Here is a 27142-nt window from a genome sequence, read left to right on the forward strand (position 1 = left end):
ATTACGAATAAGCCGCATAACGAACAACCGCAAATACGAACGAACGATCCGACGAAAATACGACAAAACGAAAACGGCAAAAGAACGAAAATGACAAAAAGACTTGCATTCTGTATTTTGTTTAAATCCTTGTTCTGTTCGTATTTTGATTTTCAGATGTATGTTCATATGACATCTAACAAAAGATTTTCATTCTGTATTTTGTTTGAATCCTTTTTCTGTTTGTATGTTCATATGACATCTTATAACAAAAGATTTGTATTCTGTAATCTGAATTCCTTTTTTCTGTTCGTAATTTGGTTTCAAAATACAGAATGCAAATCTTTTGTTATAAGATGTAATTTTCTTTTTTTTGAATGGGCAGTGAGTGTAGTTAGTGAATCAGCTTCTCTTTTGTGCTGAGTACAGTACTTTTCTGTGGATTTTCGTCTGAAGGGAGATCAGTTGGCCAGACTTTTGAACCTGGAACCCAAAAATGGTTTTCTGATGGAGTTTAAAAACGAACGAACGTTCGGTAAACCGATCGTTTTTATGTTTGTTGTTAAAAAAGTCTGACCAAGTGTATGGGGCTTAACAATAGTTAATATGGATGAGCCGCGTGTTGAAAGTGCCGCGAATCCCGCAATATTTACGAAAGTACAAAATGACGAAAATTATCGTTTAACAAGTAACGAACATGAATTAAACAGAATAACGAACCATCCCGCATGTACGAAAATAAAACGGTAACCAAAATACGAAACGATCGGAATACGAAAAAATCGCGTCATACGAAAAACTAACGGGAACGAAAAGGAAAATGGGCGACTTACGAAAAACTAACGGGAACGAACCTACGGAACGATACGAAACGGAACAAAAAAAAAAGATTGTTTTTCTGTGCACATGTCTATTATCTATGGTCGCCGCTGACACCCCCTATTCAGGTGTCCAGACCCTTTTCGGGCGCCGGGCACCTGAATTACAGCGGCGGGTGTTTTTTGGACCTGATTAGAGCCCAAAAATATGAACAGCGGGCGCCATGATAGACATTCGCTGTTCACTCAGCTGTGTGTTGGCAAAGCAAAGGAATTCGCTTTGCCAACACTGAATCCGCCTCTCAGGCAATCAGGTTGCCGGGTCTGTTACCGGTCACCTGATTGGCTGAAACGTCAGGCGCTGTGATTGGACGCCTGAGAGAGGACGGAAGAAGACATGGAGGACATGCAGCAGACCGCCGATGACCCGCTCTGAGACAGGTAAGTGCCGAGCAGCTTCTGATGGGGCACAGAAGCAGAAATTGATGGGCATACTGATTGGCATATCCCTGGTGGTCTAGTGTGGCATACCTGGTGGTCCAGTGTGGTGGCCATCCCTGGTGGTCCTGGGCGGGCACCTGAGAGGGGGCTGTGCTGATAAACAATCGGCACAGACCCCCCTGTCAGGAGAGCAGTCGATCGTCTCTTCTCTACTCGCGTCTGTCAGAGGCGAGTGAGGAAAAGCGGATCAATGGCTCTTCCTGTTTTATATCGTGATCAGCTGTGATTGTGATCCGTCAGAGGCTTGTAACCGAGATCGGTGTGTCAGACTGACACATCGCACCACTGATCGACGCGATGTGCGACCCCACAGGTGCGCGGCGGTTGGTGTCCTGGTATGACGCCCAGTCATGATAACTGAACCACCGCCCGCCTGAGCGGGAAGCGGTTAAGTTCCAGACTATTGTTTCCAAACGGAGAAATCTGTGTTTCAGCTTTCTCTGGATTCTGTAAACCTGGATCGGGACCTGGAGTTTGAAGATTACAAAGTTTCTTGGGTGGGACGGAACCTTCAATCCCGTGTCTGGATTTTACTGGATGACTGCAGCCTTTGTAAGGACACAGATATCCATTGTCGTTATATACTCAAGCCTAAGGATAGCTCAGAGCTCCTAGTTTGAAGACAGGAGGTCTCACCCAGAGGGTCAGAACAGGGCTGGATCTAGTCTGTCTGATGTGGAGTGCAGTAAAAAATGTCAGGGGGGCTTTGCACAGAGCAGCCCCGATCCTCCTCTTCTCGGGTCCCCAACTGGCACTCCTGGTACCAGCTTGCTATGGAGACATCTGAGCAGGCTCACTCCCGTGCTTCTGCTCCATGCGTTCATTCACACATGGAGTGCGGCTGTCATGGATATGCAATAGTCTGGCAGCTTACCTGTTTCCATCTGTCCATTAAGAGGCCTGACTCTGTTCTGGTTACCTTCTTATCACCTCTACTTCCTGTATGGCCCCACCCAGGCCATCCCAGGAAGTCTATATTAACTGTTGCACTACAGGCCTGCAGTGCTGTTCAACAGTGTTGTTTGCTTAAGTTCCTGTCTGCAGTGTGCTACAATTACCTCCCTGTGTACCGTTTTTGGCTCGTCCCCTCGTTGCCTGTGCCCTTGACCTTTTGCCTGTCCCTCGGTTACCCTGTCTGCCTGTTGTACTGACCTCGGCTTACCCATCACTTCCATTTGTCCCGCTTGCTGCCCCCCCTCTCTCTCTCTGTGGAGCGTGACCTAGGGGATCCCAGGGGTAGTGACCTGGATCCAGCTGCGGCGAAGGCCATCCTCACCACTAGAGGTTCTGGTGAACACAAAGCTGGGTCTTAGACTCCGCGCCCTGGGCGATCTTGGGTTCACGCTCCCTCTCTAATAGCAGCAGTCGGCTATAGGGTTCACTACCCTGAGGTGCATCCCTGACCCCAACGGGGTGCACTTGTCACCTGGCCACAGGTGACGTGACAGCGGCTCAGCCCCGCCTCCGGTCTCTCCTCATTGGCTCACTGGCTGTGATTGACAGTATTGTGAGCCAATGGCTACCGCTGCTGTCTCAGCCAATGAGGAGGGAGAGCCAAGGCTCTCGTGCACATCGCTGGATGGAGATGGGGCTCAGGTAAGTATTAGAGGTGCTGCACCTAGGTGTTTTACCTTCATGCATTCTTGAGTCTTTTGCAACCACTTTAAATGCTGCTGCAGCTTCGTAAATCAGGTCCACAGTAGAATTTCTCTTTAACAAAATAGAAATTTCCTATCCGACCTCTAATTGTGTTGAAGTTTGTATTCTTTAGCGGAAAGCAATAGGCTCTCCTGCTAGTTTTGCCATCTTTCTTGGCCGGTTCCTGGTCACATAACTTCCCATTTTTCAATCAGAATAATTAATCGCCCGTGTTGTGTGTTGTTACTGGACTGAGAAATGGCTTGTATGCACACTGAACATTGCATTACATCTGCCAGCCAGTCGCTTTGTATAAGTTCAGCATTGATTTTAGCTTTAGGTGGGAAATATATTTTACCTAATGATTAGGAAGACATAGCGGCAGAGCTGTTTGGATTTTGGAGAGTTGACATCATAGGCGATATTACTACTTGTATGCGTGGGGAAGCATTTACCATTGTAGCCCAGTTAACTCAGTGGGCCGGATTCATGTAGCTCAGCGGATCTTTAGATCCGCTAGATCTACCTGGTTTACGATCCGCCGGTGCAATTTAGCGAGGCTAGTGCATGATTCATAAAGCACTTACCTCGCAAATTGCACCATCGGATCGTAACTCCCCCCGGCGGAATGCAAATTCCGCGGCTAGGGGGAGTGTACAATTTAAATCAGGCGCGTTCCCGCGCCGATTTAACTGCGCATGGGCCGCCGGCGAAAAAGCCCAGTGCGCATGCTCCAAATGACGTCGCTAGGACGTCATTGTTAGCGGCGGGTACGTCAATTGCGGCCATCGGGATTCCCGATCGACTTAAGCAAACGGCGGCCATACTTAACATTAGCTACCCCTCATATTAGCAGGAGTAGCTCTCCGCCGGAAAAAGCCGAACGCAAACGACGTTGAAAAAGAGCGACGGGCGGGCGTACGGACGTGAATCGGCGGTTCTCCTCATTTGCATATGCGACGTGTAAAACGAAGCGACGACACCTAGCGGCCGGCGGGAGATTACAGCCTAAGATTCGACTGGTGTAAGTCACTTACACCAGTCAGATCTAAGGGAGATCTATGCGGAACTGATTCTTATGAATCAGTCGCATAGCTCCGACCGTGGGATCTCACAGATCCGACCGTCGGCTCTCACAGATACGACGGCGGATCAGGAGATCCGCCGGCGTATCTATTGATGAATCTGGCCCAGGGGGAATTTTCTCCTCTCAAGCCTATTAAATGCTTTGTACCTATATAGAAATTAGGGAGTTGAGGGAATAGGACTTGTCCATCCTCCTTTGGCAGAGCCTTCACACAGTTGGGCATTGTATTTGTAGAAAAACACAAGGGGGCGTCACTGAGTGCCGGTTCACACTACAGCGACTTGGGATCCGACTTGTCAGGCCTTGTACACACGATCAGTCCAAACTGATGAAAATGGACTGAAGGCTGAAGGTCTGATGGTCTGATGTGCCTACACACCATGGGGCAGATTCATCAAGGGGATACGACGGCGGATCTCCTGATCCGCCGTCGTATCTCTGAGATCCGACGGTTGGATCTATGCGACTGATTCATAAGAATCAGTTCCGCATAGATCTCCCTTGGATCCGACTGGTGCAAGTGCCTTACACCAGTCGAATCTTAGGCTGCAATCTACCGCCGGCCGCTAGGTGTCGTCGCAGTTTTTTACGCGTCGGATATGCAAATGAGGAGAACCGCCGATTCAAGACCGAACGCCCGCCTGTCGCTTTTTTTTAACGTCGTTTGCGTTCGGCTTTTTCCGGCGGATAGTTACCCCTGCTATATGAGGGGTAGCTAATGTTAAGTATGGCCGTCGTTCCCGCGCCGAGATTCAAACATTGACGTCCTAGCGACGTCATTTGGAGCATGCGCACTGGCAAATTTCGCCGGCGACGCATGCGCCTGATTTAAATTGTACACTCCCCCTAGCCGCGGAATTTGAATTCCGGCGGGGGAGTTACGATCCGACGGTGCAATTTTCGAGGTAAGTGCTTGGTGAATCATGCACTTGCCTTGCAAAATTGGACCGGCGGATCGTAAATCAGATAGATTACGCGGATCCGCTAATCTATCTGAATCTGGCCCCATCAGTTCAAAATCCGATCGAGTCCAACGCGGTGACGTAAAACACAACGATGTGCTAAAAAAAACAAAGTTCAATGCTTCCAAGCATGCGTCGACTTGATTTTGAGCATGCGCGGGTTTTGAACCAATGCTTTTGCGTACTAACCATCGGTTTTGACCGATCGGTCATCAGTCCATCAGTCTGATTTTAAAGCAAGTTTTAAAACTTTGGTCTGAAGGACAAAAGTCTGATGGGCCGTACACACGGTAGGTTTGGACTGATCGTGTGTACAGGGCCTTAGACTTCAAGTTGCTGGACATAAGAAATTCCATTGAATTGAATGAGAGCTTTCTTAACCACTTGACAACCGGGCATAGGTGTGCGCAGCCTTTGGCATTAGGGTGTGCACCCGAAAGCTCAAACACACTCACGATGTTCGTTCATAAAGGAAAGGGGCCGGTAATACATTCTAGGCAAAATTGTAATCTGCAAGTTAACCACTTAAGGACCGCCTCCTGCACATATACGTCGGCACAATGGCACGGCTGGGCACAAGCACGTACCTGTACGTCCTCTTTAAGTGCCCAGCCGTGGGTCGCAGGCGCGCGAAGCTCCGTGACCGCGGAACCAGCGGACCCGATCGCCGCTGGAGTCCCGCGATCGGTCCCCTGAGCTGAAGAACGAGGAGAGCTGGGTGTAAACACAGCTTCCCCGTTCTTCACTGTGGCGCTGTCATCGATTGTGTGTTCCCTGATATAGGGAAACACGATCAATGAAGTCACACGTCCAGCCCCGCCCCCCTGCAGTTAGAAACACATATGAGGTCACACTTAACCCCTTCAGCGCCCACTAGTGATTAACTCCCAAACTGCAATTGTCATTTTCACAGTAAACAATGCATTTTTATAGCACTTTTTTGCTGTGAAAATGACAAGGGTCCCAAAAATGTGTCAAAATTGTCCGATGTGTCCGCCATAATGTCGCGGTCATGAAAAAAATCGATGATCGCCGCCATTAGTAGTAAAAAAATTTTTTTTTATAAAAATGCAATAAAATGATCCCCTATTTTGTAAACACTATGGGGTAGATTCACGTAGAATGGCTTATTTTTATGCGGGCGTAGCGTTTCTCAGATACGCTACGCCGCCGTTAACTTAGTGAGGCAGGTTCTGTATTCACCAAGAACCTGCTCCCTAAGTTACAGCGGCGCAGCGTAAATCTGTCAGCGTAAGCGCGCCTAATTCAAATTGTGAAGAGGTGGGCGTGTTTTATGTAAATAAAACATGACCCCACGTAAATTACGTTTTTGACTAACGGCGCATCCGTCCGTGAAAGTAACCCAGTGCGCATGCTCCAATTTAACCCGCAAAAAGCCAATGCTTTCGACGTGAACGTAAATTACGCACAGCCCCATTCACGGACGACTTACGCAAACGACGTAAAAATTTCAAAATTCGATGTGGGAACGACGTCCATACTTAACATAGGATACGCCTCATATAGCAGGGGTAACTTTACGCCGAAAAAAGCCTAACGTAAACAACGTAAAAAAATGTGCCGGGCGGATGTACGTTTCTGAATCGGCGTATCTACCTAATTTGCATATTCCTCGCGTAAATCGACGGAAGCGCCACCTAGCGGCCGGCGTAAATATGCAGCCTAAGATACGACGGCGTAAGAGACTTACGCCGGTCGGATCTTAGTCAAATCTATGCGTAGGAGATACGCCGTCGTATCTCCTACCAGAATCTGGCCCATTACATTTTGCGCAAACCAATCGATAAACGATTATTGCGATTTTTTTCTTCCAAAAATAGGTAGAAGAATACGTATCGGCCTAAACTGAGGAAAAAAAACTTTTTTTTATATATTTTTGGGGGATATTTATTACAGCAAAAAGGAAAAAAATATTGATTTTTTTTCAAAATTGTTGCTCTATTTTTGTTTATAGAGCAAAAAAAAACAAAAAAAACGCAGAGGTGATCAAAGACCACCAAAAGAAAGCTCTATTTGTGGGGAAAAAAAAGGACGCCAATTTTGTTTGGGAGCCACGTCGCACAATTGTCAGTTAAAGCGACGCAGTGCCGAATCGCAAAAACTGGCCTGGGTCCTTTACCTGCATTTTGGTCCGGGTCTTAAGTGGTTAAAGTTGCCACATTTAAAAAAGATAAAAAGTGCACATTAAGATTCTTCGATTCGAATTGCTCTGAGGAATTGAAGTGGGGTCTTTCCCTTGTGAAAACACGGGATATTTATAGTTTGCTTGACGAAGAAAAATGTAAAAAGGGAAAATTAATGTGTATCAATAAGAAAGTGATCTATGAGGAACAGATGTATTGTCGGGGGATCGCTGTGCGCTCCGATTTTGGCACGCTCTTAGAAGGATCATTACGGCTCATTTAGAACAATTCTGTAGGTGGACATTCCGCTTATCCTTCTGAAATACCTCCGGGGTAAAATCCTGAACAGATAAACTAAAAAGCTAACGCAGCAAAAAAGAAAAAAAGAAAAAAGGACTTTAAAGCTGAACTTTCCAAAACCCCAAACTACAGTTGAGTGGTTCCCTCTGGCTTTAGAGGTTTGATCGTTGTCACCGAGCGTGCACGTGCCTGGAAGTTATTGTGGCAATCTACTTAGAGACCTAGGCCCGGATACACGTAGCGCGGCGCATTAATCCGTATCTAAGATACACTACCCCGCCGTAACTTTTTTTTTTCGAATCCTCAAAGAGTTTGCGCCGTAAGTTACGGCGGCGTAGTGTATCTTTGGCGCGCCATTCAAATCTCTGTGATGGGGGCGTGTTTTATGTAAATATGTCGTGACCCGACGTAAACAATGTTTTTTTTTTTTAACTGCGCATGTGCCGTCCGTGGGGGTATCCCAGTGCGCATGCTCGAAATTAACCTGGAACAAGCCAATGCTCACGACGGTGACGTCATTCTTCGCAAATCCCTATTCGCAAACGACTTACGCCAACGACGTAAAAAATTCAAATTTCTACTCGGGAAGGACGGCCATACTTAACATAGGATACGCCTCATAACAGCAGCTTCAACTATACGCCGGAAATAGCCGAACGCAAATGACGTAAAAAATGCGTGCGTTCGTTGATCGCCGTAACTAGCTAATTTGCATACTCGACGCGGAATTCGACGGAAACGCCACCTAGCGGCCGCCAAAAAATTGAAACTAAGATCCAACGGCGTACTAAGACGTACGCCTGTTGGATCGATCCCAGATGCCGTCGTATCTTGTTTTGTGGATACCAAACAAAGATACGACGCAGGAAATTTAAAAATTATGCGGCGTATCAAGATATACGCCGGCGTAATTGTTCTGTGGATCTGGCCCATAAAGTGATTGTAAAGCCTCAAGGTTTTTCACCTTCCAACCTTCACCTTTTTCCAACCGTTGGCATTTTTTTTGTTATTACTAGTAATGGTGGTGATCTGCGATTTTTATTGGGACTGCGACATTATGGCGGACACATCGGACACTTTTGACACATTTTTGGGACCATTGGCATTTATAGAGCGATCAGTGCTATAAAAATGCACTGATTACTGTAAAAATGTCACTGGCAGGGAAGGTTAACCACTAGTGGGCGCTAAAGGGTGTTAAGTGTGTCCTATTGTGTGTTTCTTACTGTAGGGGGGCGTGGCTGGATGTGTGACATCATTGATCGTCGTTCCTTGTGACAGGGAACAGACTATCAGTGACAAGCCACTAGGGGGCGATCGAGGGGTTAAATGTGTTTCTAACTGAAGGGGGGATGGGACTGACCTAGAGGAAATGACAGATCGTGGTTCCTAGCTATTAGGAACTCATGATCTGTCTCTCCTCACAGAACAGGGATTTGGGTGTTTACACACACACCTCCCTGTTCTGCCTCTTGTGCCCACGATCGCCCGCGGCCGGTGGTCATGGCGACCGCCGGTCACGAGCATTGTCACCCTTTGCGATGCACTGAGCGTGCGCGCCTCCGGCGGCGTGCACGCCTGCTATCCCGCTTAAAGGGACCGCTGTACGGCTACGACGGTTCGTGAGATCGTGCCGGCGGCTGGTCGGCATGTGGTTAAAAAAAATACCCCCACCGCTCGGCGTCCAAAAAGGGTCTGGACACATGAATAGGGCTATGCATGAATCTATCCATTAACCATATAGGGGGGGGGGGAATGGACAGAGGGTGCGGCGCCTGTGCGCCCTTAATGGACGGGCCGCCTCTGTCCAGTAGGAAACCGGCTGTGAAGTCACGCAAAGTTTCCTCTTAGCCAAGATGGCATTCAAGAATCGGCTCGGGTGAGGACACCTCTGGATTTCTAGACAGGTAAGTAAGTCAGCCAGCGCTGGGACAAGGTTATCCAGAGCAAAGATGACAAACTGCACCCCCCTATTCCCTTAGGCATAGACCCAGGCCCAGACTGGGACAAAAAATAGGCCCGGGCATTTTAGACTGAGCAGCCCGTGGGGGCCGCGGCGGTTAAGGATGGGATGTGGGGTTCCAGCACCTTGTACCTCTAGACCCCTTTACATTACACAGAACCCTGCACCTCAGGACCCCTTTACATTACACAGGACCCTGCATCACTGGGCCCCTTCACATTACACAGCAGCCTGCACCTCTGGACCCCTTTACATTACACAGGACCCTGAACCCCTTTACATTACATAGCACCGCATCTCTGGACCCTTTTACATTACACAGCACCCTGCACCTTTGGGCCCCTTCACATTACACAGCACCCTGCACCTCCGTACCCCTTTACATTACACAGGACCCTGCACCCCTTTACATTACACAGGACCCTGCACCTCTGGACCCCTTTACATTACACAGCACCCTGGACCCCTTTACATTACATAGCACCGCATCTCTGGACCCTTTTACATTACACAGCCACCCTGCACCTCCGGACCCCTTTACATTACACAGCACCCTGCATCACTGGCCCCCTTTACATTACACAGCACCCTGGACCCCTTTACATTACACAGCACCCTGCACCTCTGGCCCCCTTTACATTACACAGCACCCTGCACCTCTGGCCCCCTTTACATTACACAGCACCCTGCACCTCTGGATCCTTTTACATTACACAGCCCCCCACAGTTTGTTACACAGACACCCCCCTAACAGTTCTGACCCCCTGAATGTTACACAGACCTCTCTACAGTGCAGACCCCCTCCCTACAGTACAGACCCCCTACCTACAGTACAGACACCTCCCCTACAAAACAGACCGCCCTCTACAATACAGACCGCTCTACATTACAGACACCCTCTACAATAGACCCCCCTACATTACAGCCCCCCTCTACAATACAGCCCATACAGACCCCCCTACATCACAGACACCCTCTACAATAGACCCCCCTACATTACAGCCCCCCTCTACAATACAGCCCATACAGACCCCCCTACATCACAGACGTGACCTGTGGCCCATGGGCCACCGGGTATATGCCCGGTATGCCCTATGGCCAGACCGGGCCGGCATAGACCCCTAACAATCAAGAAGAATACACACGATGAATACAATTAGACAATATTGGCTCATCCCGAAGTTCATCTTTAAGAGGCACTCAAGAACCGTTGGGCATCACCAGAAACGACCCACATCTGTGCGATTTTTGTTACCGTCGAAATATAAACCGCTTCCCCAGCGCGCGGAGTTACTAAAGAGTGCGCCGAGTCCTTGTTCTTTTTTTTTTTTTTCTGGATCACAACGCCGATTATAATATCCTAAAGACAATGGTGAATAATTGGAGCCTAGCGGAGGCCCCGCGAAAAAGATTGACTAGACAGAATGCCCATTCGTTTTAATGGGCCACAGTAGCTGCTTCTCCATGATTATGCCGGCTTTATGAGCAAAGAAAATTATAAAATTTAATAGTTATTTTCACTCAAATTACCTCTGTTCTGGATGCCATCTGCTCTAAAGAAAATGTTAGACTTTGTAGGTAAACCCAATTTCTTGGCGTCATCATCATTATCATCTCATCTGAGTCAGCTGGAAAATGAATTTTCTCCTCTTCTAAATGTAATGTCATAAAATGGATTAAAAAGCCAATTCAGAAAAATATAGAAAGTCACCTCTTTTTTATGTAATCATTCGAAAGACATCACATTAGTGTTCGGTTCAGAGCAACCAACCAAAATTGTTCCTGCTGAGGCGGCACAAACCATCTGAAACTTGAAATCAGACTCCGCTCTTCCAACCAGCCACTGAAGAATAGACATCAAGGCAGCTCGAGCCTGAGTCTCCGACCAAAGGTTTGGTACTGACGCGTTTCGCCAGGCACATCAGGCTTGCAATGTGGGGGTACTACCCATGACTTGGGGTGGGGATGAAGGCACCCCTTGCTATAGTGTAGCACATTGGGACTTAACATCTTAACCACTTAAGCCCCGGACCTTTAGGCAGCTAAATGCCCAGGCCAGGTTTTGCGATTCGGCACTGCGTCACTTTAACAGACAATTGCGCGGTCGTGCGACGTGGCTCCCAAACAAAATTGGCGTCCTTTTTTCCCCACAAATAGAGCTTTCTTTTGGTGGTATTTGATCACCTCTGCGGTTTTTATTTTTTTCGCTATAAACAAAAATAGAGCGTCAATTTAGAAAAAAAAATTATATTTTTTACTTTTTGCTATAATAAATATCCCCCAAAAACATATATAAACATTTTTTTCCCTCAGTTTAGGCCGATACGTATTCTTCTACCTATTTTTGGTAAAAAAAAAAACGCAATAAGCGTTTATCGATTGGTTTGCGCAAAATTTATAGCGTTTACAAAATAGGGGATATTTTTATTGCATTTTTATTAATTTTTTTTTTTTTACTACTAATGGCGGCAATCAGCGATTTTTTTCGTGACTGCGACATTATGGCGGACACATCGGACAATTTTGACACATTTTTGGGACCATTGTCCTTTTCACAGCAAAAAATGCATTTAAATTGCATTGTTTATTGTGAAAATGACAGTTGCAATTTGGGAGTTAACCACAGGGGGCGCTGTAGGAGTTAGGGTTCACCTAGTGTGTGTTTACAACAGTAGGGGGGTGTGGCTGTAGGTCTGACGTCATCGATCGAGTCTCCCCTATAAAGGGGATGACACGATCGATGCGCCGCCACAGTGAAGCACGGGGAAGCCGTGTTTACATACGGCTCTCCCCGTTCTTCAGCTCCGGGGAGCGATCGCGACGGAGCGGCTAGAAACGAATAGCCGCGCCGTCGTCCCGGATCGCTCCCCGAGGGAATCCGCCCGGCGCACGCAGCGGAGGGGGTCCCGATCGGACCCCCGACCCGCGCAAAGGCAAGGACGTATATATACGCCCATCTGCCTGTCCTTGCCATTTTGCGGACATAAATAGTCGTGCGGCGAGCGTTAAGTGGTTAACATGGCATCAGAATGAAGAAGACTACAGCAAATAATTATATCCTAGTGCCAACATGGCAACATATGTGTGGTAATAGACACGCCTACTTCCACCCAAACTATCAGGTGTCAGCAGGGGAGGGCTGGCAGCCTTAGGCCTGGGGGGCAAGTCCAGTCAAGTGGCCCATTGAACTGCCAAATGAGCACACCATCCATGGCCCACCTGTTTTTTCAATGCAGCCTCACCAGTGCCCATCATTGCAGCCAACTCCAGTGCCCAGCAATGCAGCCTGATCACTGGGGCAGGTTACATGGGGTGTATGGGGGGGGAGATTGGGGGGGGGGTCAGCTAGGTGTGTCAGGGTCTCTCACCTCAGTAATCTCAGCTCAGCAGGTCCTTGCATGCCACGGCCTCCTAGGGGGTAATGCTCCTGGTCATGGGGTCAAGTTGCAGCCAGCCCCGCAGCCCTGCGTCCCGACTCCCTGGCACGCACTGCCCCTGCCTGCTTCCAAGAATCCAGTCCCAGGGAGTTGTAGTTTCCTCTGCGCTGCTCTGTTTTCCACCCATCGGGAGCTTGAGCACTGACTACAACTCCCGGAGTGCAACAGCTAGTGGTCAGCCCCCAGGCTGTGCCCCCGGCCCGACTTCTTAGTGAAGAATAAAAAAGGTGGGCAACGGCTGCCGGACATTTTGAACATAAGTTAGAGCGGCCTGAGAGGCAATTGCCACCCTGCCTCCTGGCCCAGCCCTCCCCTGGGTGTCAGTGAGATGCTGCAAATGTGGCATTGGAAGGAGGGGCACAAGCTTAGGTAACTTTTACACTTAAATAAGGAAAGGGATGGTCGGCACTCAGGATGACATCCAAAATGGTATTTCTTTATTAAATGCATGTACAAAGCTGTAAAACAGCCTATGCGTTTCGGACATTAGTCCTTAGGTCATGGTCGCTGTAGGGTTAAATGGCTGAAAATAGCCACTGATTACTGTATGACACTGACAGTGGAGAGGTTAACACTAGGGTTAAATGTGTTCCCTAGGAGGTGTTTCTAACTTTGGGGGGTGGGACTGACTGGGAGTAGAGAGAGATCGCTGTTCCTGATCACTAGGAACTGACGATCTCTCTCTATTTCCCTGACAGAACGGGAATCTGTCTGTTTACACTGAGGCTTCGTACACACGACCGAACATGTCCGCTGAAACTGGTCTATCGGACCAGTTTCCGCGGACATGTCCGACCGTGTGTAGGGCCAACCGGACACTTTTCCGGCCTAGCGGACAGGTTTCCAGCAGACAAATGTTTCTTAGCATGCTAACAAACATGTCCGCTGGAAGCCTGTCCGTCGGACATGTCCGATGGTCAGTACGACTCATCGGACATGTCCGCTGGCCCGAGAACCCGCGCATGGCGTCAAAGTAATTTGACGCATGCGTGGAAGCATTGAACTTCCGGGTTCGCGCACGTCGCCACGTCATCGTCGCCGCCACGTCACCACGGGGAATTTGGTCTGATGGTGTGTACAGCCATCAGACCAAATGATCCCAGCCGACATGTCCAATGAAAACGGTCCGCGGACCATTTTCATCTGACATGTCCGCTCGTCTGTACGAGGCCTGACAGATCCCCGTTCTGGCTTTCTAAGGAGCGATCATGGGTCGCCGGCGGACATCGCGGCCGCCAGACATGCGCATTGGCTCCGGCGCCGCGCGCGCCCCCTGGAGCTCTTAAAGCGACCAACGTACACCTATAGCGATTCGCGCGGCCGCACGACAACCTGCTGCTGTATGATGACCGCGGCTGGTCGGCAAGCGGTTAAACTGTCTTTTTTGGCCAAGTGCATCCTAAATTTTCAGTTTTGGTTTCGGCACCAGAATTTTTCATTTCCGCAGAAATGCGCATTCCTGCTATGCGAAGTGTCAACGGGGCCTAAAAAAAAAGAAAAAGGGAGCTCACATTCTGATGTCAAGTTCCTGACAATCTCTATCTCGACCAGAAGAAAAAGAAAATGAATTTCTCAGAGACGCGGTACAGATGACGAGCGCGGCTTATGAATCCGAGAGCCAAACTCGTCCGTCTCACCACCTGTGCCGAGCCGGCGGCCATTTCTGTCACAGAATCTGATAACATTTTCTCTCCATAACTTAGAAGGGTCGCCCTGGTTTCATAAAGAGCCAACCTTGCAACAATCCTGTTAATCACACTTCCAACGGGCGAACGGAGAAAAAAAAAAAAAGTACACCGCGTTCTACCTGCGCGGGATCCTAATGAGCCGACTGCGGCAATCCTTCACGTAGCCTTCAGCCATCACAGTGGAGGACCTGTCAGGAGATTCTCACTTTCTGCCGGTTCCTGCCGGGGTCTTCTATCTCCGCGCCCTGCAGAGGGAGGCCGGGATTGATCTGGAAAGACAGGCGATGAGGCTCGGTGATACGGCCGGGGTCCTGGACGGGGCGCGGGGCTGAAAACTGAGATTTAGCTAACCGATGTGACACTGATGTCAACAGGAACGTTCTCTACATAGGTGGGATCTCCTTTACCGGTCATGAGATTTATCGCTCTTTGTTCCACCATGGATGGTCGTGATCACACACAGCCCAGCTAGAGAGAAGGATTATAAGGGCCCATCCACTTCAGTGTTTTGTGCATGCGCGGTGACGTGCATTTTTTTTATGTGTTTTTGCTGTTCATTTTTCCTAAACTTGCCTTTCCTTTGAGGTCACTTCTGTCTTCTTTTGGCTTTTTTGGGCACAGCACTATGTTGCGGTCAGGCCCATCGCGACAAGGCAAGCAAACCAAGCAATTGCTTGGGGCCCCCGAGCTAGCCTGGGGCCCCAAGCCGTGCATTCTATAAATGCTGCAGCCGCCTGAGCGCTCTATAGAGAGCCTCAGGCAGCTGCAGCACTGCTGCCTATCTCGTCACTTCTTCCCCTTCCCTGTAGCGTGGCCGAGCTCCTCTTCCTTCCTACTGTCAGTCCGTCTGGGTACCGCGCGGTACAGGAGATTCAGTTTCCTGTTCCCAGCCGGACTGACAGGAAGTGCACACTGAGTGCTCGCTTCCTTTCGGTCCGGGCAGGAACAGGAAACTGAATCTCCTGTACCGCGGTACAGGGGGGGCGTTGTGGAAAAAAGAACATAGGGAGGGAGGGGGGAGTAAAAAGAGCATGGGGGGGAGTAAAAAAAACATAGGGAGTGAGGGAGGAAGGGAGGGAGGGGGAGTAAAAAGAGCATGGGGGAGTAAAACAAAACATAGGGTGGTGGAGGGGAGCGGAGTAAAAAAACATGGGGGGGTGAGTAAAAATAACATAGGGAGGGGGTGGGGGGGGAGTAAGAAGGACACAGGGAGGAGGGAGTAAGAAGGCTTTGCGTGCGTGTGTGGGGGGGGTCTCCATGACTATTTTGCTTGGGGCCCCCAAATTCCTTCAAACGGCCCTGGTTGTGGTGCATTTTTCATACATTTAGGGGCAGATCCACAAAGATCTGCCCCGGCGCATCGTATCTGAGATACGCTACGCCGCCGTACCTCACCTGGCTTTGGTTCGAATCCATAAAGATTTCGCGCCGTAAGTTACGGCGGCGTAGTGTATCTCAAGCGGCGTAACGGCGCGGAATTCAAGTTGGGGCGGGTAGGGGGCGTGTTTCATTTAAATGAAGCGCGTCCCTGCGCCGAATGAACTGCGCATGCGCCGTCCTTAAATTTCCCGCCGTGCATTGAGCGAAATGACGTCGCAAGGACGTCATTGTTTTGACTTGGACGTAAATCACGTCCATCCCGCGATTCACGGACGGCTTACTCGAACGAAAAAAAAAATTCAAATTAAACGCGGGAACGACGGCCATACTTAACATAGCAGGTCTAACTATACGCCACGAAACAGCAGCTTTAACTATACGCCAGAAAAAGCCGACTAGAGACGACATAAAAGAATGCGACGGCCGCTCATACGTTTGTGGATCTTTGGAAATAGCTAATTTGCATACTCAACGCAGAAAACGACGTGAACGCCACCCAGCGGACGCCGAAAAATTGCATCTTAAATCCGAAGGCGTACAAAGCCGTACGCCTGTCGGATCTAACCCAGATGCCGTCGTATCTTGTTTTGAGGATTCAAACTAAAGATACGACGCGGGAAATTTGAAAGTACGCCGGCGTATCTACTCTCTCTGTGGATCTGCCCCTTACTATACAGTGGAACCTCGGATTACGAGCATAATCCATTCCAGGAGAATGCTTGTAATCCAAAGCACTCGCATATCAAATAGAGTTTCCCCATTCAAGTCAATGGAAACGAAGATAATTCGTTCCGCATTGACTTCTATGGCATGCAATATCGCATGTGGCAAGAGGTGGGGGGGGGGAGAGCTGGAGAGCCTCGGAAATACTCGTGGACAGCTCGGGTGATCTCAGAAACCCTTGGAAAGGCTCAGGGAAACACTCAGGAACTAAGTATTTCTAAATGTTTCCGAGTATATTTCTAAATGGCTCTGAACCATTCTGAGTATCACCGGCGCCCCCCGCACCTCTGGCCAAATGCGGTACTGCACACACATTAGCTTGAATTCTGCTCGTTTTGCAAGACAACACTCGCAAACCGAGTCAGAATTTTTATTTTAAAAGTTGCTCGTCTTTCAAAACGTTCGTTAACTGGGTCCCACTGTACATGCATTTGGTTCAAATCCCAACCAGGACACCACCTGCCTGGAGTTTGCCTGTTCTCCCTGTGCCTGTGTGGGTTTCCTCTAGGTACTTCGGTTTCCTCCCACACTTCAAATTCCAGCTGGTAAGTTAATTGGCCCTAGTTTATGTATTGCTAAACCTATTGTGCAAACAGTGCTTGCCAACATCATATAGATATGTAAAAAACTAGTACAATGTGAACTGTTATACTTGGTGCAAACAAATTTTTCATACCAGTATATGTATGTTCTGATCTGAATGTACATTATAACACTTTAGTACCAAAAGTATTGGGACGCCTGCCTTTACACGCGCATGAACTTTAATGACATCCCAGTCTTATAGGCAGATTCAGAAAGATTAAGGCCGGCGTATCAGTAGATACGCCGGACTAAGTCAGAATCTGCGCCGACGCAAATTTAAGCGTATTCTGGTAACCAGATACGCTTAAATTAGGCTAAGATACGAGCGCCATAAGTGTCTTACACCGTCGTATCTTAAAGTGTAATTTTTAGGCTGGCCGCTAGGTGGCGCTTCCATTGCGGTCGGCGTAGAATATGTAAATCACTAGATACGCAGATTCACGAACGTACGCCCGGCCGACGCAGTACAGATACGCCGTTTACGTAAGGCATTTTCAGGCGTTATTACATCAAATAGCTGGACTAGTAATGTTAAGTATGGCCATCGTTCCCGCGTCGAAATTTGAAAATTTTACGTCGTTTGCGTAAGTCGTCTGTGAATAGGGCTGGACGTAATTTACGTCCACGTTGAAACCAATAGGTCCTTGCTGCGTACTTTGCCGCAATGCACACTGGGATATGTACACGGACGGCGCATGCGCCGTTCCTAAAAAACGTCAATCACGTCAGGTCAACCCATATTACCATAAAACACGCCCCCTCAGTCTAATTTGAATTAGGCGCGCTTACGCCCGCCGCATTTACGCTACGCCGCCGTAACTTAGCAGGCAAGTACTTTCTGAATACAGTACTTGCCTTGCTAACTTACGGCGGCGTAGTGTAAATACGATACGCTACGCCGCCGCAAGGTTGCGCCTGCCTACCTGAATCCAGCTATTAGTCCGTAGGGATCAATATTGAGTTGGCCCCGCCCTTTGCAGCTATAACACCTTCAACTCTTCTGGAAAGGATGTCCACAAGGTTTAGGAGTGTGGGAATGCATCCATCTGCCCAAACACCCATCTATATATCCACCCATCCACATTTGCATCAAGAGTCCATTCATATATCCATCCACGTATTCATCCATCCATACATTCATCAATCTACTCATTTGGACCCCAATTGTGTAAATAAATCAATAAACAGTGCTGCGCTATAAATCAAATAATAATGGAACAAGTGTAACTAAAAAATGGTAATCAATAAACATATATATTAAATCTGATTGAAGTGAATTCAGAAAATCAATACATGAACGGTGCAACAATCCAAAGTGCTTGTGCTGTCCTCCACCACCAGACTCGCCGCATATCTGAGTCAAATCAGGAGTGTCCCCCTCCGGGGATGATAGAGAAGGGGGGTGTGGTGCTGGTGATCTATCCATGGGAAGTGATTATTTGCACCTTTTAAGTGAAGTGAGAAGAACACTTGTTAGTGAGAGCTGCTATTATTATTAGAGTTGAGCGAACCCAAACTGTAAAGTTCGGGTTCGGTACGGACTTTGGGTTTTTCCCGAACCCCAATAATTGGAAAAAGTTTGGGTCCGGGAAAAAAAATGCGCGGAGGTCCCCGCAAGTTCAATAACCAGACCCTTTAGATCTGGTATGGATATTAAGGGGAACCCCGCCGTCAATTTAAAAAAAAAAATAACGTGTGGTTCCCCCTAAATATCCATAACCAGACCCGTTATCCGAGCACGTTGACCTGGCCGGCCTCAGAAAAGAGGGGGGGACAGAGTGCGGCCCCCCCCCCTCCTGAACCGCACCAGGCCACATGCCCTCAACATTGGGAGGGTGCTTTGGGGTGCCCCCCAAAGCACCTTGTCCCCATGTTGATGGGGACAAGGGTCTCATCCCCACATCCCTTGCCCGGTGGTTGTGGGGGTACCCCTACCATTTCACGAAATGTAAATTCTTGTAAAAAAAAAAAAACACACACCGTAGAATAAAGTCCTTTATTAATAAAAAAAAAAAGAAAAACACTCCAGCGGTGATAATCCACTCGTTCCCGGCTTCCTGCGCCAACGTTGTCCTGATCCTGCGACGGGTGCGGGTGATCTCCAGTGATGAGAAGATCCATCCATCCAGAGCGCAGCATCGCCAACCTCCTCTCACCGCTGGACACAGCCCAGCGAATGACGCGCTGAAGCTGTGACATTACTTATATAGGGAAGGCAGGGCCACCCATCACATGACCCTGCACCCTCTGCTACATCACTGGGGAAGCCCAGGAAGAGGGAAGACTGGGTTTACCCAGTGACGTAGCAGTTTGGGGGACTCCTCAGGAGGACATGGTGGGGCTAGGGAAGGAGTGACTGATGCCATTGAGCAAACAAAGTACCCTGAGCCTGGGTTAGAGAGGATGAGGACGGCTTGGTCATCCACTCTACCAAGTCTTCCGCATGTTGCGGCTCAACGCGGCCAGCTGCTGAAAATAAGGATGAGCGTGTCCAACGGCCACGTGCTGATGAGGATGCACCGTGTCCACGACCAGCACTGTTGCCTCTAGACGCAGAGCCTGCTTGCCCTCGTGACTCTCTGCCTCTCCTTGCTGTCCTTCCAGACATACTAATGGCCTGCAGAGGACAAAGGCAGTAGACACACCTCGTAGCTTTAGGTGCAAACTGCAGAGAACACGGGCAGTACACACCAAGTAGCTTTAGGTGCAAACTGCAGAGGACAAAGGCAGTACACACCAAGTAGCTTTAGGTGCAAACTGCAGAGGACAAAGGCAGTACACACCAAGTAGCTTTAGGTGCAAACTGCAGAGGATAAAGGCAGTACACACACCACGTAGCTTTAGGTGCAAACTGCAGAGGACACGGGCAGTACACACCAAGTAGCTTTAGGTGCAAACTGCAGAGGACAAAGGCAGTACACACCAAGTAGCTTTAGGTGCAAACTACAGAGGACACGGGCAGTACACATCAAGTAGCTTTAGGTGCAAACTGCAGAGGACACAGGCAGTACACACCAAGTAGCTTTAGGTGCAAACTACAAAGGACATGGGCAGTACACATCAAGTAGCTTTAGGTGCAAACTGCAGAGGACAAAGGCAGTACACACATTACGTAACTTTAGGTGCAAACTGCAGAGGACACGGGCAGTACACACACTACGTAGCTTTAGGTGCAAACTGCAGAGGACACGGGCAGTACACACCAAGTAGCTTTAGGTGCAAATTGCAGAGGACAAAGAAAGTACACACACTACGTAGCTTTATGGTGCACACTGCAGAGGACACAGGCAGTACACACTACATAGCTTTAGGTGCAAACTGCAGAGGACACGGGCAGTACACACCAAGTAGCTTTAGGTGCACACTGCAGAGGACACGGGCAGTACACACCAAGTAGCTTTAGGTGCAAACTGCAGAGGACACAGGCAATACACCACGTGAGAATACTGCAGCTAGCACAATCACCTGCCTGCTAGTAAATTAGGAAGAGCTGATCTAGCTAAACTATACAGTGTATAAATATATGTACAACACCTGGGATGTATATATATCCTCTACACACTGTAACTTTAACTGACTAGCCTGCCTGCTCTACCTAGAAAAAATGTCACTCTCTCTCTCTCTCTAACCCCCCCCGCAACACAAGGCCGACCTGCAGGCGGCCTTTTATAGTGTGGGGCGTGTACTAAACCCCCTGAGCCATAATTGGCCAAAACCACCCTGGCTTTAGCCAATTATGGCTCTCTGTTTTTTGCACGCTGTGATTGGCCAAGCATGCGGGTCATAGTGCATGCTTGGCCAATCATCAGCCAGGAATGCACTGCGATGCCGCAGTGAATTATGGGCCGTGACGCGCCACTCGAATTTGGTCGAACATACAATGTTCGAGTCGAACATGGGTTCGACTCGAACACGAAGCTCATCCCTACTCTCCGGTTCTGGAGTTTTCAATAATTGTGTCTGTATTTTTTCTTGCCCATCCATCCACACATTAATCCATACATCCATTCATTCGTCCATACATCCATCCACACATCCATCCATATCATTTTGCCCTAATTCTCCTCTCTATTTCTGGAATTTTTAATCCCTGTCATTTTTTTTTCGTTCTCATCCATCCATCAGTCCATCCACCCATTCACAAATCCATCCATCCATTCATTTGGATCCCAATTGTATCTTAATGTTGTAAATGTTTTCTTTTATACTTTTTTGTGCCACCACCAAACTTGTTGTTCTCACCCATCCGTCCATCTGCCCATCTTTTTTTTTTCTCATCCATCCATCAGTCCATCTGCCCATCCACATATTCATCCATCCATTCATTTGGATCCTACTTGTGTCTTGATGTTGTAAGTGTTTTCTTCTATACTTTTATTTGTGCCACCACCAAACTTGTTCTTCTTATCCATCCATCAGTCCAACTGCCCATCCACCCATTCACAAATCCATCCATCCATTCATTTGGATCCCAATTGTGTCTTGATGTTGTAAGTGTTTTCTTCTATACTTTTATTTGTGCCACCACCAAACTTGTTCTTCTCATCCATCCATCAGTCCATCTGATCCATCCATCAGTCCAACTGCCCATCCACCCATTCACAAATCCATCCATCCATTCATTTGGATCCCAATTGTGTCTTGATGTTTGTAAATGTTTTCTTTTTATACTTTTTTCTTTTTTGTGCCGCCACCAAACTGCTGACGCGGCACCATCCAGATGAAAAGCAATCCTCACCTCCATTTCTGGGAGAAGCGTCGTGCGCTGTAAACTTTTGTTATCCTGATCCATCAGGTGCCCCTCCAGACTCCGTTCCGTTTTTTTAACCCTCCGTACAAATGGATTTGAACAACTTTTAATTAGCCTATTCTTCGTGGATCATTAAACTTTTATAAATAGTTGAGCGTCGCCTCGTTCCCGCGCCGTCTGACATGGTGATGGAGAGATGCGAGTTCAGATACACCCAGAGGAAAGAGAGAGAGAGAGGGAAAAAAAAGCGCGGATAATCCGGCGAGCCTGACAAATCACGGCTCTGATTAGTGACTGATTTTTAACGAGGTGCAAAACGACCCCTAATTGTCTGACCGGCTATTTATATCTGAAGTACATGAGACGCGGATGAGGCTGCGATCGCTCGGGTGTCATGGCCATGACTCTAATAACAGAGCTCCGATACAGCGGGGGGCCCTTAATTACTGAGGGAATTGGAAGAAAAGCAAAAGCCTCCTTGATGTATCTGCTGGTGCAACACAATGACTTCATCCCGCTAATGTCCTCACATGGAACATTCATCGCCTTGTAGATGGAACAGACAGTCCCGAAGTAAAAAGAAAGAAAAAAACAAGTTGAATCTCAGCTACATATTAAAGAGTCAGTCTTCCTGAGAAATGTATTACAGGCAGGACCACCGATAGGGGTTAGAGGCCAAATGTGAGCAACATGGCCGCCATCAGGAATTATGGGGCCCCTTACACAGCTTCAGGCATGGGCCCCTGGAGCAGAGAACCGGGGGGTGCTGCCACCTCTAACTGAGAAGCGGGGGGTGCCGCTGCTAATTGAGAAGCGGGGGAGCGTGGATTGAGAAGCGGGGGGTGACACGAATTGGCGGGATTGTCCTGGGGACCTCTGGGCCCCTTAAAAAAAAAAAGAAATTAAAAAAAAATTATAAAAAAGGGGGGTAGCCATCTGGGGGCCTTGGGGACCTCTGGGCCCTTTAGAAAAAAGAAAAAGAAAATATATAAAAAACAATTATAAAAAATAAATAAACAAGGGGGGTTGCCATCCGGGGCCCTGGGGACCTTCAGGCCCTTTAATAAAAAAAATATGAAAAAAAATGCTTTTATGGGCCCTTTAAGAAAAAGAAAAAAGAACATATATATATATATATATATATATATATATATATGAAAAAAGGGGGGGTTGCCCTCCGGGCCCCTGGGGACCTGTGGGCCCTTTAATAAAAACAAAAAAGTATATAGAAAAAAACAAAATTAAAAAAGGGGGTTGCCATTTGGGCCCCTGGGGACTTCCGGGCCCCTTACAGGTGTACTGCCTGTACCCCCCTGATGGCGGCCCTGGTGGTATACTTTATTGATATGTGTGGCCTCAAGTGTGGCCAATACAACATCACCAATGGATACAATTCAGTGAATGTTCAGAGACAGCACATTCACTACACGATATATTAAAAGGGAATGATATGAGATGGTCAGAGACTACAGGCCTACAAAAAGAGTTGGCCAGAGACTGCAGACATGATACAAGAGAGGGTCAGAGATTGCAGACATAATACAAGAGAGGGTCAGAGACTGCAGACATGATACTAGAGCGGGTCAGAGACTGCGGATATGATACAAGAGAAAGTCAGAGACTGCAGACATGATACAAGAGATGGTCAGAGACTGCAGACATGATACAAGAGAGGGTCAGAGACTGCAGACATGATACTAGAGATGGTCAGAGACTGCAGACATAATACAAGAGATGGTCAGAGACTGCAGACATAATACAAGAGATGGTCAGAGACTGCAGACATAATACAAGAGATGGTCAGAGACTGCAGACATGACACAATAGATTGTTAGAGACTGCAGACATGATATAAGAGATTGTTAGAGACTGCAGACATGATACAGGAGATGGTCAGAAAATGCAGACATGGTACAAGAGATGGTCAGAGAATGCAGACATGAAAAAAGCGATTGTTAGAGACTAGAACCATACTACAGGAGATGGTCTGAAACTGCAGACATGACACAAGAGATGGTCAGAGACTGCAGACATATTACAGGAAATGGCCAGAGACTGCAGACATACACCACAGAAGATGGTCGGAGACTGCAGACCTAATGCAGAAGATGGGCAGAGACTGCAGACATGATACAAAAGATAGTCATAGACTACAGACATACTACACGAGATGGCCAGAGACTACAGACATATTACAAGAGATTGTCAAAGACTGTGGAACTAATACAGGAGATGGTTAGAGACTGAAGACATGATACAAAAGATAGTTAGAGACTGCAGACATATTACAAGAGACTGTCGGTATCTGTGAACCTAATACTGGAGATGGTCAGAGATTGCAGACATATTACAATAGATGGTCAAAGACTGTGGACCGAATACAGGAGATGGTCAGAGACTGCAGACATGATACAAGAGTCATTGATCGTGTGTTCCCTGATATAGAGAAACACGATCAATGACGTCACACATCCAGCCCCGCCCCCCTACAGTTAGAAACACAGATGAGGTCACACTTAACCCCCTTCAGCGCCCCCTAGTGGTTAACTCCCAAACTGCAATTGTCATTTTCACAGTAAACAATGCATTTTTAATGCATTTTTTGCTGTGAAAATGATAATGGTCCAAAAAATGTGTCAAAATTGACCGAAGTGTCCGCCATAATGTCGCAGTCACGAAAAAAATCGCTGATCGCCGCCATTAGTAGTAAAAAAAAAAAGAAATTAATAAAAATGCAATAAAACTATCCCCTATTTTGTAAACGCTATAAATTTTGCGCAAACCAATCGATAAACGCTTATTGCAATTTTTTTTACCAAAAATATGTAGAAGAATACGTATCGGCCTAAACTGAGGGAATTTTTTTTTTTATATATTTTTGGGGGATATTTATTATAGCAAAAAGTAAAAAAATATTGAATTTTTTTCAAAATTGTCGCTTTTTTTTTGTTTATAGCGCAAAAAATAAAAACCGCAGAGGTGATCAAATACCACCAAAAGAAAGCTCTATTTGTGGGGAAAAAAGGACGCCAATTTTGTTTGGGAGCCACGTCTCACGACCGCGCAATTGTCAGTTAAAGCGACGCAGTGCCGAATCGCAAAAACTGGCCAGGTCCTTTACCTGCCTAAAGGTCCGGGTCTTAAGTGGTTAAAGTCCAACCCCTAGCCTCCTTTCAATCTCTTTACAAATTTATTTATGAATTTTCTAATTTACGAATTCATGAATTTACGAATTTTCAAATATTCAAATTTACGAATTTTCAAATATTCAAATTTACGAACATTCGGGGAAAAAAAACGTAAAAAAGTTTTTTTTCTGGATGTTTCCTAATTATTGAATTTGTTAAAAATAAAATAAAAAATTGGGAACAAAACGAATTGCACATATCTACTAATGAGCACAGTTTAACCTCACCTCCAGGGTGCCCCTGGCGGCAAAATCTCTCCGCCACGTTCCACCATGTCACAGCCGGGCGTCTCTCTCTCTCTCTCTCTCTCTCTCTCTCTCTCTTTTGAATGTAATATTTATTATATGTTACAATGTGTCTATTATATTTTTACAGAAAATAGGACAGAAGAGACTAATGGTTAACCTTCTCAGTCTTGGTGTACTCAAAAATAGAAGACGCAAAGGAGACGTTAGAATTTAGAATTTAATTGTCTCAGGGTCTGCCAAGGCATAAATTGCTTTTTGTGATTCATAATTTATGCTGAAAAAAAAAAAAAAAAAAAAAAAAAAGGGGATTTTTTATTTTATTTTAAACAATGTGTGAACTCGGCAAATTAAGACTCCGGCTTTGAGATGGAAGGAGCAGCGTTTGCGAACTTGTTTTAAGGTTTGCAAAAATTTGCCAGCGTGCAAAACTGCCACCTTCCGAAATAATTACATTTTATAAAAAATAAAAATAAAATAAGCAAAGTCATGTTTCTATGGAAGAGCCCTGGGGCCATCATAAAAACAAAAAATACTAAATTCTGAGTTTCAAAGTCAGAATTCTGAGATTAAAAAGACAGAATTCTGTGTTTCAAAGTCAGAATTCTGAGATTAAATGTCAGAATTCTGAGATTAAATGTCAGAATTCTGAGATTAAATGTCAGAATTCTGAGATTAAAAAGACAGAATTCTGAGTTTCAAAGTCAGAATTCTGAGATTCAAAGTCAGAATTCTGAGATTCAAAGTCAGAATTCTGAGATTCAAAGTCAGAATTCTGAGATTCAAAGTCAGAATTCTGAGATTCAAAGTCAGAATTCTGAGATTCAAAGTCAGAATTCTGAGTTTCAAAGTCAGAATTCTGAGTTTCAAAGTCAGAATTCTGAGATTCAAAGTCAGAATTCTGAGATTCAAAGTCAGAATTCTGAGATTCAAAGTCAGAATTCTGAGATTCAAAGTCAGAATTCTGAGATTCAAAGTCAGAATTCTGAGATTCAAAGTCAGAATTCTGAGATTAAAATTCAGAATTCTGAGATTAAAATTCAGAATTCTGAGTTTCAAAGTCAGAATTCTGAGTTTCAAAGTCAGAATTCTGAGTTTCAAAGTCAGAATTCTGAGATTCAAAGTCAGAATTCTGAGATTCAAAGTCAGAATTCTGAGATTCAAAGTCAGAATTCTGAGATTCAAAGTCAGAATTCTGAGATTCAAAGTCAGAATTCTGAGTTTCAAAGTCAGAATTCTGAGTTTCAAAGTCAGAATTCTGAGATTCAAAGTCAGAATTCTGAGATTCAAAGTCAGAATTCTGAGATTCAAAGTCAGAATTCTGAGATTCAAAGTCAGAATTCTGAGATTCAAAGTCAGAATTCTGAGATTCAAAGTCAGAATTCTGAGATTCAAAGTCAGAATTCTGAGATTTAATATCAGAATTCTGAGTTTCTAAATATAGTAGTCTCTATTAGGAGGATTTTAGGAGCAATTAAGAATAATGTAGTAACACCCATAGACCATCATTCTGCAGACATACAAGTCTTTTGCTCTGTATATAGATCTGTAAATCTATTTAAGTTACAGCATACAGTATGGGGAAGCAGGCAATGCTGGGCTCTCTGGTTCCTCCATTTGCTGTCATCTGCTCTAACATAAAGAGGGATGCTGAAAACGAGTGTATTCTGTGTGTGAGTGGGGGGGGGGGGGGGGGGGTGACACAGCTTCCATAGATAACGGAACACAATGCACCCCAACTTTAAGGAAACATT

Source organism: Rana temporaria, chromosome 9, assembly GCF_905171775.1.
Source record: "Rana temporaria chromosome 9, aRanTem1.1, whole genome shotgun sequence".
Taxonomy (NCBI): Eukaryota; Metazoa; Chordata; class Amphibia; order Anura; family Ranidae; genus Rana; species Rana temporaria.